The sequence below is a fragment of the Bos indicus genome, chromosome 22 (genome assembly GCF_029378745.1).
Source record: "Bos indicus isolate NIAB-ARS_2022 breed Sahiwal x Tharparkar chromosome 22, NIAB-ARS_B.indTharparkar_mat_pri_1.0, whole genome shotgun sequence".
In the NCBI taxonomy this organism is placed as follows: domain Eukaryota; kingdom Metazoa; phylum Chordata; class Mammalia; order Artiodactyla; family Bovidae; genus Bos; species Bos indicus.
The window spans coordinates 13,239,441-13,258,653 of record NC_091781.1 but is presented as its reverse complement, the minus strand read 5'-3'; the positions used below and the strand labels follow the sequence as shown (position 1 = coordinate 13,258,653).

At 42.5% G+C, this 19,213-nt stretch overlaps 1 protein-coding gene across 1 annotated transcript in view; it reads right to left on the bottom strand.

The window, feature by feature from the left end:
- Window positions 1–19,213, bottom strand: part of LOC139176064 (zinc finger protein 621-like) — a 50,003-nt gene that overhangs the window by 26,373 nt on the left and 4,417 nt on the right. The window lies entirely within an intron of this gene.

The following is a 19,213-nucleotide window of genomic DNA, read 5'->3' as shown; positions in this document are numbered from 1 at the left end:
AGATATATTTGACTCAAAAACCTGTATGCTGTGGTAGATATATTTCCTCATCTTCCTCACATCAGTCTCTCCCCAGAGAAGAACTGTGGCTCCACTGGTGCCTGGCTATTTCCCTTTTCTCTCCCTTCTCTCCCCTTCTTCCCTTCACCCCTCCACCCCCCCTGCTGCTGCTGCTAAGTCGCTTCAGTCGTGTGCGACCCCACAGACGGCAGCCCACCAGGCTCTGCTGCCCCTGGGATTCTCCAGGCAAGAACACTGGAGTGGGTTCCACCTCCACTAGTGAGTTTTAATGTTGGAACGTGGGGATTGAGAGGTTCTAGATATGGGGAGTCAAGCCCATCATTCCCTCGTTCATCCCACTGTGGGTTTGGGAGGCCATGTGATTATTTATCAGATGACACCCGTGTTCTCTGCAGAGGCACAGATCGAAAAGAATTCATAAGAGGGTTTTCAGAGCGTGTGTTTGTGATGTGTTTGGTTGTATGCACAGCGTGCAGAATTTATGAGCATTTAGAAATCAGCGCCCATTGCAAAGCACCTTCAGTGCTTCTCCCAGATGCCAGTTCCCCGTGATGCCAAGGTGCCTCTGCCAAATCAGAGGACGTTTAGAACAAACACTCCATGGAATATCTGCAGAATAATGTGATAGGAAGAGGAGCAGCCCAGCCTCTGCCACTGAACGCAGAGTCTAGTGTGCCTGCTGTGCCCTCTCTTCCTCTCCTTTTCCGAGTCTGGCTACTGAGATCTTTCTCGTGTGCGCTCAGGGATCCTGGAGGATGAGTCAGGCCCATGTGTCAGTGGTGCCATTGGTACAAAACTCAGAATATCCAAGACACACAGAGCCTTCCAATTTTAAGACTTGAGTATAAATCCTCCTAGGTTCAGTGGGATTTCCCTGGTGGTCCAGTGGTTAAAACGCTGGGTTTCCAATGCACAGGTGGTGGGTTCAGTCCTTGAAAGGGAACTAAGATCCTACATGCCACACAGCCAAAAATAAGTAACCAAATTCTAGTAGGTTCAATGAGACAAAATGGCTCAATGTATTCTTATGGCTGCACCATCTCTTTTGTTGGGTTTGGCCTGAATGGAACCTGCCTTGGAACCCAGGACAGTTTCTGAAAACAAATAGTGCTTAGGGAAGGTCTAAATCTTTGAGGCGTGTAACTACAAAGAGCCTCTAAAGGTTTGTGGCAGGGTGAAAAGGCTTCTCTTACATCAGTCCTACTCTCTCACCACCCCATTCAACCCACCGGGAGAAACCCTGGGAATTACAGAACACTTATCTGGCACTGAGACCACACATTGTCAGTTAATTCCAGAAATCTCCAGAGTGCAACACGGAACGAGAAGGGATGGAATCCTAAGAACAGAGTTATAAGAGACAAGAAATGAAGGCAGCATTTTGTTTATGTAAGGAATAGTCATCTGTTTGTGTAAAACTGCAGGAAATGAATTCTCACCATGGTGAAGCATATTTGTTCTTAAACTGCCTTAGAAGGAAACAAGCAAAAATGCAGGCTGAAGCCCTTCCTTCGCTAACATTCTGTATTAGAGAAACAGAACGAACAGGGTGTGTGTGTACAGAGAGTCTAAGAAATTAGCTCATGCAGGGACTTCCCTAGCGGCCCAGTGTATAACCATGTGCCTGCCAATGCAGGGGACACAGGTTCAATCCCTGGTCTGGAAGATTTCACATGCTGCAGAGCAACTAAGCCTTTGCACCACAATTTCAGAAGTCCATCCTCAACCTGGAGCCCGTGCTTCACAACAAGAGAAACCACTGCAGTGAGAGCCCTCTCATAACAAAGAGTAGCCCCCATTAGCCACAACTAGCAACAAAGACGCAGTGCAGCCCAAAATAAATAAATATAAACTGCATCTTAAAAAAGTTTTAAAGAAATGAGCTCATGCATATGTGTGTGTGTGTGAAAGTTGCTCAGTCGTGTCTGATTCTTTGCAGCCCCATGGACTATACAGTCCGTGGAATTCTCCAGGCCAGAATACTGGAGTGGGTAGCTGTTCCCTTCTCCAGGGGTCTTCCCAACCCAGGGATTGAACCCAGGTGTCCCACATTGCAGGCGGATTCTTTACCAGCTGAGCTACTAGGGAAGCCAATGGAATATTACACAGCCACTGAAAGGAATGAAATAAGGTCATTTGTAGATATGTGGATGAACCTAGAGTCACTCATACAGAGTGAAGTAAGTCGGAAAGAGAAAAACAAATATTGCATATTATTGCTTTTATGTGGAATCTAAAAACATGGTACAGATTAACTTATTTTCAAGGCAGGGATAGAGATGCAGACGTAGAGAATAGACATTTGGACACGGGGCGGGAGTGAGGAGGGTGACTGAGATGAATTGAGAGATTAGGATTGACATATATATACACTACCATGTGTTAAATAAATAGCTAGTGGGAACTTGCTATTAACATAAAGCACAGGAAGCTCATCTCGGAGCTCTGTGATGACCTAAACGGGTGGGGTGGAATATGTGTATACGTATGGCTGATTCACGTCACTGTACAGCAGAAACTAACACAACGTTGTAAAGCAATTATATTCCAATAATAAAAAGAAAGAAAGAAATTGGTGCATGCAATTGTGGAGGCTTGGAAAGTCCAGAATCTGCAGGGCGGGCCCACAGCTGAAGAGCCAGGGAAGAGCTGCGGTCTGAGTCCAGACGTGGTCAGCTGATAGGAATCCCTCTTCCCAGGCGCTCCGCCTTCTTCTCATCAACTCAACATTGCTACTGCCGTCCTTCTGCCCTACCGCATGGTTCAGCAGATGAGACCATGTTCCCATCTCTGACAGAGCCAAGGGACCTGGTAGAAGCAAAAGTCCTTGCTGACAGCGAGCAGATGTCTGAGACTAGAGCGCTGGGGGTGGGTCGTCAGGGGATGAAGCACCCCAAGAACAACAGGACACATGGCTCTAAGGGGGACATAGCCCCCCAGAAACCTAGCAGTGAGGGCACCTGCGTGAGTGGCATCTGGACAAAGAGCACATCACCCAGTACATGCTGTGCTCTACATTTATGGGATCACACTCTGTGTGTGGCTGTATAACCATACAGTCAAAAATCATCTGGATCAGTTGACAGCTAACCAACCCTCAGACATGTGAGTGAGCCCAGCTAATGTCAGCACAGCCACCCAGCCAACCACCCCAGAGGCAGGGCAACAAATGCTCAGTGTGATAGAGGCCACTGCGGCTCTGTGACTGTGATGCTCATGATGCCGCATTTTCTGGCAACAAACTGTTACACCTACTTTCCAAGTCAAGGGATGGGCTGACAGATAGAACACTGACAGGGAAAGGCAGGTCCTATAATCCAGTGAGAGGCAGAGTGGAGTTTGTATTAAACTAGGAACCACACGCCCATCTAACGTGAACAGCTGGACTCAGTCCCAGCCAGTCACCCCAGCTGGAAATGTTGATTTGGTGCAGCTACATTAACTTTTTAAGAAAGGAGATTAAGGTTTCTGTGAAATGTATTATTTTATATGTTACCAATACATTGTATTTTCCTCCAAAAGTTGGGCAATAATAACAGAAATGCAAATTATACTGATATTTCTTGCCTTTCCAAAAGATTAGCAAAATTAAAAAAGCTCAAAAGTACACTCTTGAAACTAACTTCCAAAGTTAATGAAACTTTGGAAGAACCAGTACCTTTACATATTGCTAGAAGGAATACAGGGGTTTCCCAGATGACTCAGTGGGTAAGCAATCTGCCTGCAATGCAGGAGACACCAGTTTGATTCCTGGGTCAGGAAAATCCCCTGGAGGAGGGCATGGCAACCCATGCCAATGTTTTTGCCTGGAGAATCCCAGAGACAGAGGAGCCTGGTAGACTACAGTCCCTAGGGTGGCAAAGAGTCAGAGACAAAGTGACCGAACACACAGGCTTGCACACAGAAGGAATGCAAATGGAATAACCTGTACGGAAGAGAATTTGAAGATATTTAGCAAAATTATATATTCTTTTACCCTTTGATTCAGTAATCATACTTCTTGTAATCTATTTCAAATATATACTGGCAAATATAAAAGAGATATATGGAGCTTCCCTGGTGGCTCAAAGGTAAAGACTCCGCCTGCCAATGCAGGGGACATGGGTTTGATCCCTGGTCCAGGAGGATCCCACATCCCAAGGAACATCTAAGCCTGTGCACCACAGCTACTGACCCAGTGCTCTAGAGCCGTGAGCTGCAATTACTGAAGCCCACGGTCCCTAGAGCCCGTGCTCTGCAACAAGAGAAACCACTGCAATGAGAAGTCTGGACACCATAACTAAAGAGTAGCGCCTGCTCACTGCAACTAGAGAAAGCCCACGCACAGCAACAAAGAGCCAGCGCAGCCGTAAATAAATCTTAAAAAATCACACTGCAGTCATAGATAAATCTTTCTTTAAAAAGAGAGAGGTGTACAAGGACACTCTATAAAAGCTAAGCCATAAAACAACTAAAATGCCACAGTCTGGGACTGGCTGAATAAATTATGCACATCCTTATGACAGAGTAGTATATAACTATATTGTAATAATGAGTATCTCCATCTACTATGGAGTAATTTCCAAGATACATTGTTAAAGTGATTTTAAGTGCATAAAAATGTGTATACTACTATTTCTATAATAAAGGATATAAATATATACAGATTTAATTCTCTTTTTCCATGGACAAATAAACCACAAAAAGGTTTTAAGGGTTCTCTATAGGATAAAGAAAGGTATAGAGCGTATGAGACAAGGATAGATACAAACTAGACTTGCATATATTTTGGTTTCTATGTATGTCTTTGATACTGTGTGATTCAATTTTAAAATATTAATCCCAAAATATAAAAAAATAAATGAACCTAACTCTGTATCCATTTTGGTAGCAAAACTACACAAAGAGAAGCTATAAGAATTTGTGTTCCCCTAGTGGGATGCATCCTAAGTACAAAAAGGACTGTAGATGGTACCGATGAACCTATCTGCAGGCCAGCAGTGGAGACACAGACGGAGAACAGAATTGTGGACACAGTGGGGGAGGAGGGACGGACTGAGAGAGCAGCATGGAAACATATACATAACCGTATGTAAAACAGAGCCAGGGGGAATTTGTTGTATGACACAGAGAGCTCACATCAGGTGCTCTGTGACAACCTAGAAGGATGGGATGGGTGGGAGGCGGGAGGAAGGTTCAAGAGAGAGGGGACATATGTATGCCTGTGGCTGATCATGTTGATGTGTGGCAGAGACCAATACAATATTGTAAAGCAGCTATCCGCCAACTTTAAAAAACAGCAACAGAGTAACTTTTCAGTAATGATATTACTGTGGTTCTGCTATTTTAGACTTGTCATTTGGGTAATGCAATGTCAGATAAAACTACTGAAAAATTACATGATATTTTATCATTCATGTTGTTTTTGAGAACGAAGATTCTGGCTGTGGGAAGAAGGAAATACAAGTATTAGAAGAACTGAGTAAAAATCATATAATCCAGAACCTTAAAAGGAAGCATAGGTTCAAATTTATGATGTTATTTCATGATTGATTAGATAGCTAGCTAGATAGGTAGACAGATACATAGACAGACAGGTACTTCCTGTTCCCCAGTTCTGTCCACTGGAAACTGACAGTGCTGATCGCATGAGCACCCGTAGCAGGCTCTCTATGGGCCATTTCTCATGAAAAGGAACCAGTGCTGCCTGAACAAATAGAACTCCCAGTGGCCAAAGATGGGACAGTCTGAGCATGGGTAATAATAATAGTAAAGATAAGTAATAAAATGAATCATGATAATCTTTGCAAATGAATTCAAACATGTCAGCTATGATTAAATCCATGGATTCATAAAGATGCTTTAATAAGACAGTTGGGAAAACGTGAATTGTGATGGCTACTCCATAATGTTAAGGAATCTAGGAGCAAAAATGGTAATTGAAGCTACGTTTTTAAAATAATTCTTATATTTAAAAGATGCATACAGCCAATTCTTAATATTCACAGGTTCTATATTTGTGGATTTCTATACTCAGAAAATTCATTAGTAACCCCAAAATCAATACCCTGGGTGTTTTTGTGGTCATTCACAGACGTGTGAAGACTGGCAAAAGCCTTGAGTCACCCACTCTGCATATTCCTAGATGAGGTTGATCAAGGGGACTCTGCCTTCATTCATCCTTTAGGCTATACACAAATGCCTTTTCTGTAGTTTTATTTAATGTCACTCTGTTCACACTTTTGTGCCACTTTTTGTTAGTAATTTCACCACTTAGGATGGCTCATTGCATTTATGTCCTGAAATGCAATCCAGTGTTCCTAAAAGCAAGAAGGCTGTGATGCGCCTTATGGAGAAAATACATCTGTTAGATAAACTTAATTCAGGCATGAGTTATGATACTGTTGGCCATGAGTTCAGTATTAATGAATCAATGATGTATATGAAATAACTTGTCTCTAAAATAAAACACACATAAAATAAGGTCATGTTTTTATTAGCTGATGAAACTATGGCCAGAGTCTCACAGAAACCTACTCCTGTATTTCCCCTGAGAGAAGGGTTCTTCTATATTTACTAATTCAGTGTTCACAGTGACTTTATGGAACTTAACTACCACAGATCACTTCATGGCAAACAGATGGGGGAAAAATGCAAACAGTGACAGACTTTATTTTCTTGGGCTCCAGAATCATTGTGGATAGTGACTGCAGCCATGAAATTAAAAGACATTTGCTCCTTGGAAGAAAAACTATGACAAACCTAGACAGGGTATTAAAAAGCAGAGACATCACTTTGCCAACAAAGGTCCATACAGTCAAAGCTATGGCTTTTCCAGTAGTCATGTATGGATGTGAGAGCTGGACTATATAGAAAGCTGAGCACCAAAGAATTGATGTATTTGAACTGTGGTGTTGGATAAAACTCTTGAGAGTCCCTTGGACAGCAAGGAGATCCAACCAGTCCATCCTAAAGGAAATCAGTCCTGAACAGTCATTGGAAGGACTGATGCTGAAGCTGAAACTCCAATACTTTGACCACCTGATGGGAAGAACTGACTCATTTGAAAAGACCCTGATGCTGGGAAAGATTGAAGGCGGGAGAAGGGGACGACAGAGGATGAGATGGTTGGATGGCATCACCGACTCAATGGACATGAGTTTGAGTAGACTCCAGGAGTTGGTGATGGACAGGGAGGCCTGATGTGCTGCAGTCCATGGAGTCACAAAGAGTCAGACACGACTGAGCAACTGAACTAAACTGATACTCTCCCAATAAGATGGACCAATGAGCATATTTAACCTGAGCTATGGACCTCCAGTTGTCTATATACCAGCAGTGGCCTTGCCAGACAGAGCCATCCATGGGCTCTTTGCTGAGAGCCAGGCCTTAACCTTCAAATATGTGGCCTCATTTACCCATGTGAAGTACCTCCAAGAGGAAATACAAGTTTATCTCAATTCTTCACCCACTAAACTTTGCCCAAGAAATTAAAAGGAACTACTAATGATACAAAGAGGTTTCCCAGGAGGCTTGGTGATAAAGAACCCACCTGCACCACAGGAGACTCAGGAGACTCGGGTTCGATCTCTGGATTGGGAAGACTCCCGGAGGAGCAAATGGCAACTCACTCCTATTCTTGCCTGGAGAATTCCATGGATAGAGGAGCCTGGTGGGCTACAGTCCATGGGGTTGCAAAGAGTTGAACACAACTCAGCACAGCACAGCAGTGATATAATTATCTTATCATTATAAAAATCATTTTAAATAGGCATTTGCTATTAATATACCACTTGGGGGCCCTCCTGCATTGAATGGTATTGAGGACTGTCTCTAAAAAACAGCCTTTTCAATTCGGGTCGGCTGGTGTTCCCTGAAGGTCTCTGCCAGCTTGTTTCTCAATGTCTCCATAACGTACCTGGGTTTCAAAGTAGGTAGAAAGTCAAACGAGGAGGACATTAACTAGACGGGGAGAAGATGCAGTGTAGGCTTTGTGCTTTTCTGGTTGGGACGGAAACCCAGAAGCAAGACAGTTGTGCTGTCTTCCACAGCACAGCTCCTCCTGATAAGGAGCACCACAGAGAAGGTGCTGTGAATGGGGCTCACAAGATGACTCAGGAGCTCTGAACACCACATCCAGAAATGACAGTGCCTAAAGGCCACTTGCTATGTAAAGTGGACTCCTTGAAACCCCTGAGAAGCCCTCCCTAGTGTGTCATCAGCTAGAACCAAAGCACACTGCCATGCCCTGGCTGGTAAAAAGAGGGGTGTAAGCCCAGCATGATCAGCTTGGACCAAGCAGCATTTCCCCTTTGGGGATGCCCCTGCTACACATGGCCAGTGGAAGGAGGGAAATGCTGAACAAAATCCAGAAGAGGAACAAATGGATTGGCTGTTTCGTGGGCAAACGACAGCAGCTGCCACGTACGTTTACATTGCTCTTCACAGGGTTGTTTTTAGAATCTGTTGAGTTCTGATGGTGATCATTGAGGATGTAATTTTTACATCTCACTATACTCCATTGTTTTCCCAATATATCACAAATTTTGACTATAAAAATGCAGTGTTTACTTATCATGACTAAATATCATTACCTGATAAGTCATGGTGTGTTTTATGATTATCTTTTCTTTCTTTCTTAAATTTTTGGCTTTTCCTGTACTTCATAGTTGCCTGGATTTTTTTTGTTTTGAAATTTGCTTTGTTTTGTATTGCCCCTTATTTTTTTTTTTCCCAAATTCTCCTACAGATTTGTGAAACAATAATTTTATGAACACTCAAACACTTCCCAGTAATCTATCAGTCCCCATTTGTTTTTTTTTTTTTGTTTTTTTTTCAGATCTATCTCCCGGCATGCTTCATCCTTCTGTTCCAGTCTGGACTGATTACTGTTGCCTTCTTGGGGCTTCCTTTTCTCCTTCTCCTGTGCTGGATTTCCAATTTCCTAGATCATCTGTAGTTTTTTTCTACATTGCTTCCTTATTTTTCTGAAGCACATCTTGTAACATGATGGTTAAACTATTTGGTCCTTGGATGTCTGAAAACACGTTTATATTACTTTCTTTATATTTCTAACTTATAGAATAGTTCTAAGAATAAGAATAGTTACATGAAACTTGTGTTACCTTTTATGCACATTGACCTGTTACTAGCATTTTGTTCCATATTCTTTAATATCTGCTTTTTCTTTTTCTGTCTCTCCTCTTTCTCTCTCATGGATGGATGGAGGGAGGGAGGGAGGGAGGGGTAGATGGATGGAGAGAGATGATCATTTTCTCTGAAATATTTAAGAGTAATGTTCATACAGTGTGAAGATTCCTTAAAAAACTGGAAATAGAACTGCCATATGACCCAGAAATCCCACTGCTGGGCATACACACCGAGGAAACCAGAATTGAAAGAGACACGTGTACCCCAATGTTCACTGCAGCACTGTTTACAATAGCTGGGACATGGAAGCAACCTAGATGTCCATGAGCAGACAAATGGATAAGAAAGCTGTGGTACATATACACAATGGAATATTACTCAGCTATTAAAAAGAACACATTTGAATCAGTAGTCCTCATGAGGTGGATGAAACTGGAGCCTATTATACAGAGTGAAGTAATTCAGAAAGAAAAAGACCAATTACAGTATATTAATGCATATATATGGAATTTAGAAAGATGGTAACAATGACCCTATAGAGACAGCAAAAGAGACACAGATATAAATAACAAACTTTCGGACTCTGGGAGAAGGCGAGGGTGGGATGATTTGAGAGAATAACATTGAAACATGTATATTACCACATGTGAAATAGATGAAGGTGAGGGTGGGATGATTTGAGAAAATAACATTGAAACATGTATACTACCACATGTGAAATAGATCACCAGCCCAAGTTTGATGCAAGAAACTGGGCACTCAAAGCCGGTGCACTGGGGCAACCCAGAGGGATGGGATGGGGAGGGAGGAGGGAGGGGGGTTCAGGATGGGGGACACATGTACACCCATGGCTGATTCATGTCAATGTATGGCAAAAACCACTACAATGTTGTAAAGTAATTAGCCTCCAATTAAATAATTTTAAAAAGTAATATTCATACATCATGGCCCTTTATCCATAAATATTTCAGTGTGTATATTTCCTTAGAATATTCTTACATAATAACAATACTGTTAACCTTTAGTAAATTTAATATTGATCCAGTTTGGATCTATTGTCTATATTTTAATGTTGCAATAATGTCCTTTATAGCAGTTTATTTTTCCTTCAATAGACCATCCACTCAGGTATTGCATTTAGCATCATATCTCTTTAGTCACACTTAATCTGGAATACCTGCTCAGCCTTTGTCTTTTATGACACATTTTAAAAGAACACAGAATCACCTTTTTGAATAGAAATACACCATACTGGGTTTGCCTGGTTATTCCCCATGATTAGATTTGGGATAATCATCCCTTACGAGAATACTCACAAGTGATGTGCTTTTCTCAGGGCATCACATATGAAGGATACAATCTCCAAATTCCCCTCTTTGGTGGTGTTAATTTTGATAATACAGTCAAGGTGCTGTGCAATTTGTAGATACTTTGTGATTTCTCTTGCAACTAATAAGCTTCCATGGGGAAACATTGAAGATTAAACAAATATTCTGATCCTCATTAAATTTCCCTCTAGACTGAGCATCCATTGATTCTTACCTGAACCAATCTTTATTATAATGGTCAGAAAGTGATTTACAGCTTCAGTACTCTCAGTACATTTATAGTTAGCACTTTTTCTACTTGCATTAATTTACTTTTGATGGATAGTTTGGCTAGGGATGGAATTCTAGGTTGAAAATAATTTTCTTCAGAATTTTTAAGGCACTGTCCACTCTCTTGGAGCATCCCATGATGCTACTGAGAAGTCTCGCGCCATTTCGATTCCACTTCCTCGATGTATGTGATCTATTCCCCACTCCCACACACCCGCAGAAGCTCTTAATTAGGTTCTTTTACTCCTTGGTGTTCTGACAGTGCATAATGATGTGCCTGGAATTAGAATATTGTTGTCCTTTTTTCCTGGAGGCCTAACCCCCACAGTATTTAATCGTCCTACTCAATTCAAACGGGCTGTTGCCTAGGACAGGCGTACAACTCTCTTCCCATCCCTTCACTACTCTGTGAATATTGGATCCTCCATTTCCTGAGCTCTAAATATTTCTCTTTTTGGTTTACTCCCTTACTTTCCTGAATCCTCTAGTAACATACCTCAAGCACAATGGTAATGAGGGAACATGTTGCTGAGTAACCGGGGAGAGACTAAATAACCCACAGAGACAGAGAACCTGTGCATGAGGCTGCCCACGGCATGACTGTCTCCAGTGTCCCTCGGACAGCAGCACCAATGCTGGCTTTCTCAACGTGAAAAGCAGGGCCATTTATGATTTATAGAGCAGCTCTGGGAAAATAATAAGAGCGAAACAGAAGAACAGAAGGTATAATAGGGTCAGGTCCCCCTGGCCCACTGGCATTGCAGTGAGCCCTCCCCTTCCCTGTGCAACAGAAGCCCAAATTCTGGCTGAAGGAAGAGGGTTCTTTGCGACAAGGCATTAGTCTATCACTCCTGGCCTGCCGGCTTTCCAGTTAAAGTCATTATTCCTTGCCCCAACGACTCACCTTTCAATTTATCGGCCTGTTGTACAGTGAGCAGGACAAGCTTGGGCTGGGTATCAAAGAGGCCTTTAGTTTAACAGAAATATTCCACTCCTTTGAAATGGAATGAGGTAAAAAATAATAAATCATAATTGTGTCAATCACATATGTACTAGATGTTCATCTAAGTATTTAGAGAGATTCAAAATGGAAATATCCTAAACATTCAATAATAAGATATTAGTTCCAGGAAGAAGAGAAATCCATGCAGTGCAATATCACGTGATACTACAGATGATTTGTTTACTAGGACACATACATTGTGTTCTGCTAACTGAAAAGAACTCTGTGACAGAGTATGCATAACTATAATTCATGCATGCATGCACATTCACTGTGTGTGTGTGTGTATATTCACCAAAGCATTACAAGTGGTGAAATTCAGGCCTAGGTGTTTTTCCAGACAAGATTTTTGCTCCAAAGCATGTATTTCTAATTAGGAAAAAAAAAAAAAGAAATTTAAAAGCCACTTTATATGGTCAAGAGCTTAAAAGTGGAGATAATGTAGGCACCTCTTCTTAACTGCTCATAAAATCATTAGGCATCTGGACTTGCCTGCTGGTCCAGTGGTTAAGAGTCTGTCTTGCACTGCTTCACAGGTTCAGTCCCTGGTTGGGGAACTGTGATCCCACATGTCTCAGACTAACTAAGCCCTCCAGCTGCAAGTAGAGATTCTGTGCACCACAGTGAAAGATCCCACTTGAAGCAATGAAGATTGGTATAGCATGCCTCGACTAAGACTCAATGCAGTCAAATAAATAAATATTAAAAAAATAATAATTAGGCATCTTGTTTATGGAAAATTAGACAGCTGAAAAGGTACAAGAAAACTGCCCTGTTCCCAGAACAGTGGCTATGAAGAAAACCTTCTTAGGAACAGACACAATTGGCTTCATATTTTTGCTGCCTATACCTTTGAGACTCATTATTTGCACTTTTATTGACAGAATCTAATGAACTTCACTCGTTTCTTAGATAACCAATTTGCCAACAGTCACTGAAGAACAAATTATAACTAAACTGCTAAGATTGCTGGCAAAACAAGGGCAAGAAGAAAATTCATCTATCCCATGTATTTATTTGATACACTGAGAACTGCTATACCTGAGACTGCTTTTCTTACAGAGTAAAGATTACAGCTGAAAGTGGGCATTGATACATTTCAGTTCTGTCTCTAGTCACTGTCCTGAAGCAAGGCCATTTACAATTTCTGGAGTTTTTTAAAATACAAACCTGATATAGAAAAATCTAACTTTCAGTGCATTGTGCTTAAATGTTAAATGGTAAACAGCACCAGTAAAGTAGATATTTTTCTCATTATTAAAATCCAAGGGGAATTCCCTGGTGGTCTGGTAGTTAGGACTCTCCACTTCCACTGCTAGGGGCCAGGGTTCGGTCCCAGGTTGGGAAACTGAATCCCATAAGCCACAGGTCATGACTAAAACAATTCAAGGTGTCCTTCAGAAGGTGGTAATGGGGTAAATTGAAAATTGTGGCCAACTGAAATTTCCTGTAACAGTCCTGGTAGCTCAGACAGTAAAGAGTCTGCCTGCAATGCAGGAGACCTGGGTTCAATCCCTGGGTCAGGTAGATCCCCTGGGGAAGGAAATGGAAACCCACTCCAGTATTCTTGCCTGGAAAATCTCATGGACGGAGGAGTCTGGCAGGTTACACCCTGCGGGATCACAAAGAGTCCGACAGGACTGAGCAACTAACACACATTGTAACTAGTGAGGCGAAATATTTTGGTAGAAATAACAATCATTACTGATTCATTTATGAGAAATAGATGAGCCAGCCCTACAACTGGGCTTCTTGTAATAGAAGTTTCAAAATATTTTCTTTAAGCAAGATATTCTTTTATATATTAGCTAGCTTTTAAGATAATATGACTTGGGGCCTTCCTTGGTGGCACAATGGTTAAGCATCTACCTGCTAATGAAGAGGACACAGGTTTGATCCCTGCATCCGGTCCCATCACTTCATGGGAAATAGATGGGGAAACAGTGGAAACAGTGTCAGACTTTATTTTTGGGGGCTCCAAAATAACTGCAGATGGTGACTGCAGCCATGAAATTAAAAGACGCTTACTCCTTGGAAGGAAAGTTATGACCAACCTAGATAGCATATTCAAAAGCAGAGACATCACTTTGCCAACAAAGGTCCGTCTAGTCAATGCTATGGTTTTTCCTGTGGTCATGTATGGATGTGAGAGTTGGACTGTGAAGAAAGCTGAGCGCCGAAGAATTGATGCTTTTGAACTGTGGTGTTGGAGAAGGCTCTTGAGAGTCCCTTGGACTGCCAGGAGATCCAACCAATCCATTCTGAAGGAGATCAGCCCTGGGATTTCTTTGGAAGGAATGATGCTGAAGCTGAAACTCCAGTACTTTGGCCACCTCATGTGAAGAGCTGACTCACTGGAAAAGACTCTGATGCTGGGAGGGATTGGGGGCAGGAGGAGAAGGGGACGACAGAGGATGAGATGGCTGGATGGCATCACTGACTCGATGGACTTGAGTCTGAGTGAACTCCGGGAGTTTGTGATGGACAGGGAGGCCTGGAATGCTATGATTCATGGGGTCACAAAGAGTCGGACACGATTGAGCGACTGAACTGAACTGAACTGGGAAGATCACAGATGCCGCATGGCAACCAAGCCCATACGTCACAGTTACAGAGCCAGCGCTCTAGAGCCTGCGAGATGGAGCTACTGAAGTCTGAGAGCCTATAGCCCCTGCTCCACCCCAGTGAGGCCGCTGCAATGAGAAGCCTGTGTGCCGCAACAAGAGTAGCCTCCACTCGCTGCAACTAGAGAAAAGCCAGAGTACAGTAATGGAGACCTAGCACAGCTATAAACAAATCTTAAAAAAGTTAATAAGACAATATGATTTTTACCTTAAAGCAAATCATATAACTTCTTTCTGAACAGCCATAAAATAAGCTTTTTGTACTGATCTACTTATAGAAGTGTAAAAAGACCACATTTTGTAAAGCACTTTGAGAATCTTTAATTCAAGATATTTTAGAAACAAAACATCTACTATTGCTTTCAGAAAACAAATAGGGCAAAGGTGGGGAGTGCTGGACCACTGAGGGGCAGCATTTGGGACTGGGTTCCTGGAATGTGGGACAGAACGAAAGAAGTAGTAAGAGGAGAAGAGAGGAGGAAGAAGAGGAGAGGAAGTATGTTTCCTCAGCCTGTGCCACTGATGCTGATCACTCTATACTTTCTCTATAATTCTGTACTTTGTATAAATGTGTGTAACTGTGTATAAAATGTGTCTATTTCTAAACACTCTATTGCTCTTTTAACTCACATAAATCATATTACAGTGTATGTTAAGTTTAGGTCAGCTTTGTTTTTGCTTTTGTTGTTTTTCATTATCAATATATTTAATATCTGGTAGCACAAAATCAGCCAACTTCTTCAAAAATCTCTTAGCTATTCTTTGTCCTTTGCTCTTCTGTATAAATTCTAGAATCGATTTGTGAGGTTCCACACGTACACACATGCACGCACACACAGACAACTTCCCTTGTAAATTTTGATTGGAATTACTTTTAACATAAAAATTCACTTGGCAAAAACTGAAATCTGGATATTGACCTTCCCTACCCATGAATATAGTGTATTCTTCAGAGATTTTGGTCATTTTCTATGCCTGAAATGAATATTTGATATTTTATAAAAGCTGCCCCAAATGTTTTGAAAATCCTTTCCCTTTTTTTTTTAGGACTGCTCCACCTTATAAATCTCACTTATGAGGCAGAATTCAAAACTATTTCCCAGAAGCCCTTGCTCCTTAGATGTACACATACAACCAATTTCCATTGAGCAGGTACAACTTGGAAGATGGAAATAAAGGTCATGAGACCCTATAGTCAGGATCCTTAAACGGATGTGGATGCACCTGGTTTTTCTCAGCGCATGTAGCAAGCCTCCTGGAGGTCTAGCCCCTCTCTTCGGTGTGGTGAGGGTGCCAGTCCAGCAGCAGGCACCAGCAGCTGCTGGGTTTCTACTGGAGCCTGTTGGTGCTGTCCTTGGTCCCTTTTCTGGGCATCTGCATATGTGAGAGCCCAGCTTGGTTCCTTTTTGGGAATTCTGTAAGCTACCTAGTGGTTTGCAGCAAATCCCTTTCTGCTTAAACATGTTAAAATAGATTCTGGGGAATTCACTGATGGTCCTGTGGACAGGACTTTGCACTTTCACTGCTGTGGGCCCAGGTTCAATTCCTGGTTGGGGAACTAAGATCCTATAAACCACACAATATGACCAAAAAAAAAAAAAAAATGTCTGCAACCGCACACTGACCGGGAATTAGGAAGTAGAAGCGGGCTGCTGAACGTGACAGAGCTGCCTTAGGACATGAGATGAGAAGTGGGTGGGAGAAGGTCAGATGTTAGAAATTGAAAAGGAGAAGAAATGAGGAAGGGTCCCACCTGTGTCTCCTCACTCTGGCACCAGGGCTGAAGGCACAGCCACTCCCTGGAGCTCAGTTATCCCAGCAGAGAGCACAATCTATCAGCTGAGGCTGGTGACGACCGGGCAGGAGGGTCTGGAAGGTTTGTGAGAGGAGGTACAGAGCAGCAGACCAGGAAAATGAAGGGAAGCCTGGAGATACGGTATGATGTAGGAGGCATTAAGGGCCTACTTGAAGTTACTTATCATGAACCTCAAGCAGGATAATTCCACATGACAATGTGCTTTTCCCTGACTACTTTCGGTAGAATGGACGCAGGCACAAAGAAGGCAAAGAACTGCATTTAGTCAGAGATGGGGTCCTGCCAACTGTGTCTATACCAAAGCCAGAAAAGGGCAAGGCCATTAAAGGAGAATGTAGAGGAACTGTTCTAATAACTGACCATGGACTTTAAGCAGGATAAAGAAAGAACAGGCATGAAGAAAGTGAAGAGCAGTGAAAGAGGGGAACAGTGGGAGCTGAAGGACTGTTAGCATCAGGATTCTAAAAGGAAGAAATTAGAAAGACAGGTCAAGATATTTAAAGTGCTGAGGTTACAGAGGGGTGAAGTTTTATATCATGAAGAGGTCTAGGATATGATCAAGGAGTGGTTCAGGAAAAATGAAAGGGTAAGAAAGAAAATGAGAGGTGAGCTGTTGGAAGGCTCATCCACTGAAAACACCAAGAATTAAGATTAATGTTGAGCAGAGTGACAGCAGGTGATGAGCTAACATCTTCAAGGAACAAAGGGCATGTGACCCAGAGGTTCCAGCCTGATGACAGGATTCAAAGGTGGAGGTTTTGGGGCAAAGTGAGAGGTGAAGAGTGGCCTGAAACTTTCACAGAGAAAGAGGACCCAGAATATTTGATGTGAGGGATGGTGCTGGGGAAGCAGCATCCTCAAGAGATGAGCAGGTTTTGGTTACAAGGGGAAGGACTTAATATTTATTGTTGTTCCCCGACACCAAAAATTCCTGCTACACTGCTCCCAGGGAGGGGTGGGGAAGTGACATGGAATCTCAGTGTTTCTTAAAGACTTTTAGTTGATTTTCCTGTTCTTCACCCCACCAGCATCACCTACACTTCCAGAAAAGAGAAAGTGTTAGTCGCAAAGTCATGTCCAGTTCTTTGCAGCCCCATGAACTGTACAGTCCTCCAGGCTTCTCTGTCCATAGGATGTCCAGGCAAGAACACTGGAGTCGGTAGCCATTGCCTTCTCCAGGGGATCTTCCCCACCCTGGGATCCAACCCAGGTCTCCTGTGTTGCCAGCAGACTTTCAGAAGTTACCCAAATCTTTAACCTTTTCTGCCACATGGAGGCACTGCTCAGCTTCCCGCAACATGGTTTAGGATTTACTTTTCTTAGCTGTACTTAGTCATAACTCCTTCACCTAATTTCGAGTTTCCAAAATGTTATAATTAGCTTATTTTCACTGTCCTTCTGAGTTTATGCTTTTTAATTTTTAATCTCTTTCTCAATGGGGTTTCAGGAGGGTGTGAATGCTATGTTCAATGGCCATCTTAACAAAGTCTGTTGTATCTTATTTCTGCTAAGTTTACTGGGGGAAAAGGTCTATATTTGGTTTTAGTTTTGGGGTAATTATTTTGGTTCCCACGACTACCACCATCCCCAACTCTGAACTGCAAGCCTTCAAACTTCCCAGGTGGATCAGTGGTAAAGAATCTGCCTGCAATGCAGGAGACCTGGGTTCGATCCCTGGGTCAGGAAGGTCCCCTGGACAAGGAAATGGCAACCCACTCCAGTATTCTTGGTGGAAAATCCCATGGACAAAGGAGCCTGGCGGGCTACAGTTCACAGGGCTGCAAAGAGTCAGAACACGACTGAGTGACTTTTCACACAAAGAATGCATCCAAGACTGTAAAGCTTATTCCAAGCCCCACCTTCTGCCACATGCCATAGACCATGCTACATCTCATCCTTCTGCTGTTCGGTCCCACTCATCTGCAGCATCCACTCTGTGTTCTCTTTAACCCAAGAGCTATTTTTAAAGTGTATTAACTTTATATAAGAAAAAATATTTTCTCACTCTTTCAGTGAACATGCAAGTAAGCCACAAAAACAGCAAAAAGTAGCCACTGTCCACCTCAGGAACTTCCTGGCAGGTGAGAACTCAAGGACTCTCCACAGGCCACATCAGATCTCTTTCCCCTTCCCTCTTCTTCCTTATGGACCAATTCCACTTGCTTTTCTCTCTCCTTCTAAAGTGACACCACCCAAACTATTTTTAGAGGTCTCTTTCCTGAAGACCACTGAGTTAACAGGGCAAGCCCTTTATCAATGTACAGCCCCAGACATCTTCTGCTCAAGGCAGCTCTCTCAAAGCATGGTCCACACTAAAGGTCTGGGCATCACCATGGATATCCACAGACACTTTGCTGTAGAACAGAAACTAACACAACATTGTAAATCAACTATACTCTCATAAAACATGTTTTAAAAATCAGAATCTCTGAGAGTTAGGCCAGAAAATTACTCTTTCTATACCAGGTTATTGAGACACATGGTAAAGTTTAAGAAGCACTAATGACAATGGAGAAACATGTAGATAGAAAAACAACTTTAAAAAATGTATGGCCCCTTCCATAAACATTTAAGGATTTACTTTAAATCTGTGGTAATACTTTACCAGCTTCCACGGTAGCTCAGCTGGGAAAGAATCCGCTTGCAATGCAGGAGACCCCAGTTCCAATTCCTGGATTGGGAAGATCCCCTGCAGAAGGGAAAGGCTACCTACTCCAGTGTTCTTGGGCTCCCTGGTTGCTCAGATGGTAAAGAATCCGCCTGCAATGCAGGAGATTTAGGTTTGATCCCTGAGTTGGGAAGATCCCCTGGAGGAGGACATGGCAACCCATTCCAGTATTCTTGCCTGGAGAATCCCCATGGACAGAGGAGCCTGGCGGGTACAGAGTTGGACACCACTGAGTGACTAAGCACAGCACAACAGTGCTAGTAAGGCATATGTTGGAGATATTGTGGGTTTGGTTCCAGAGGACCATGATATAGCAAATACAGCAAGAAAGCAAGTCACGTGAATTTTTTGGTT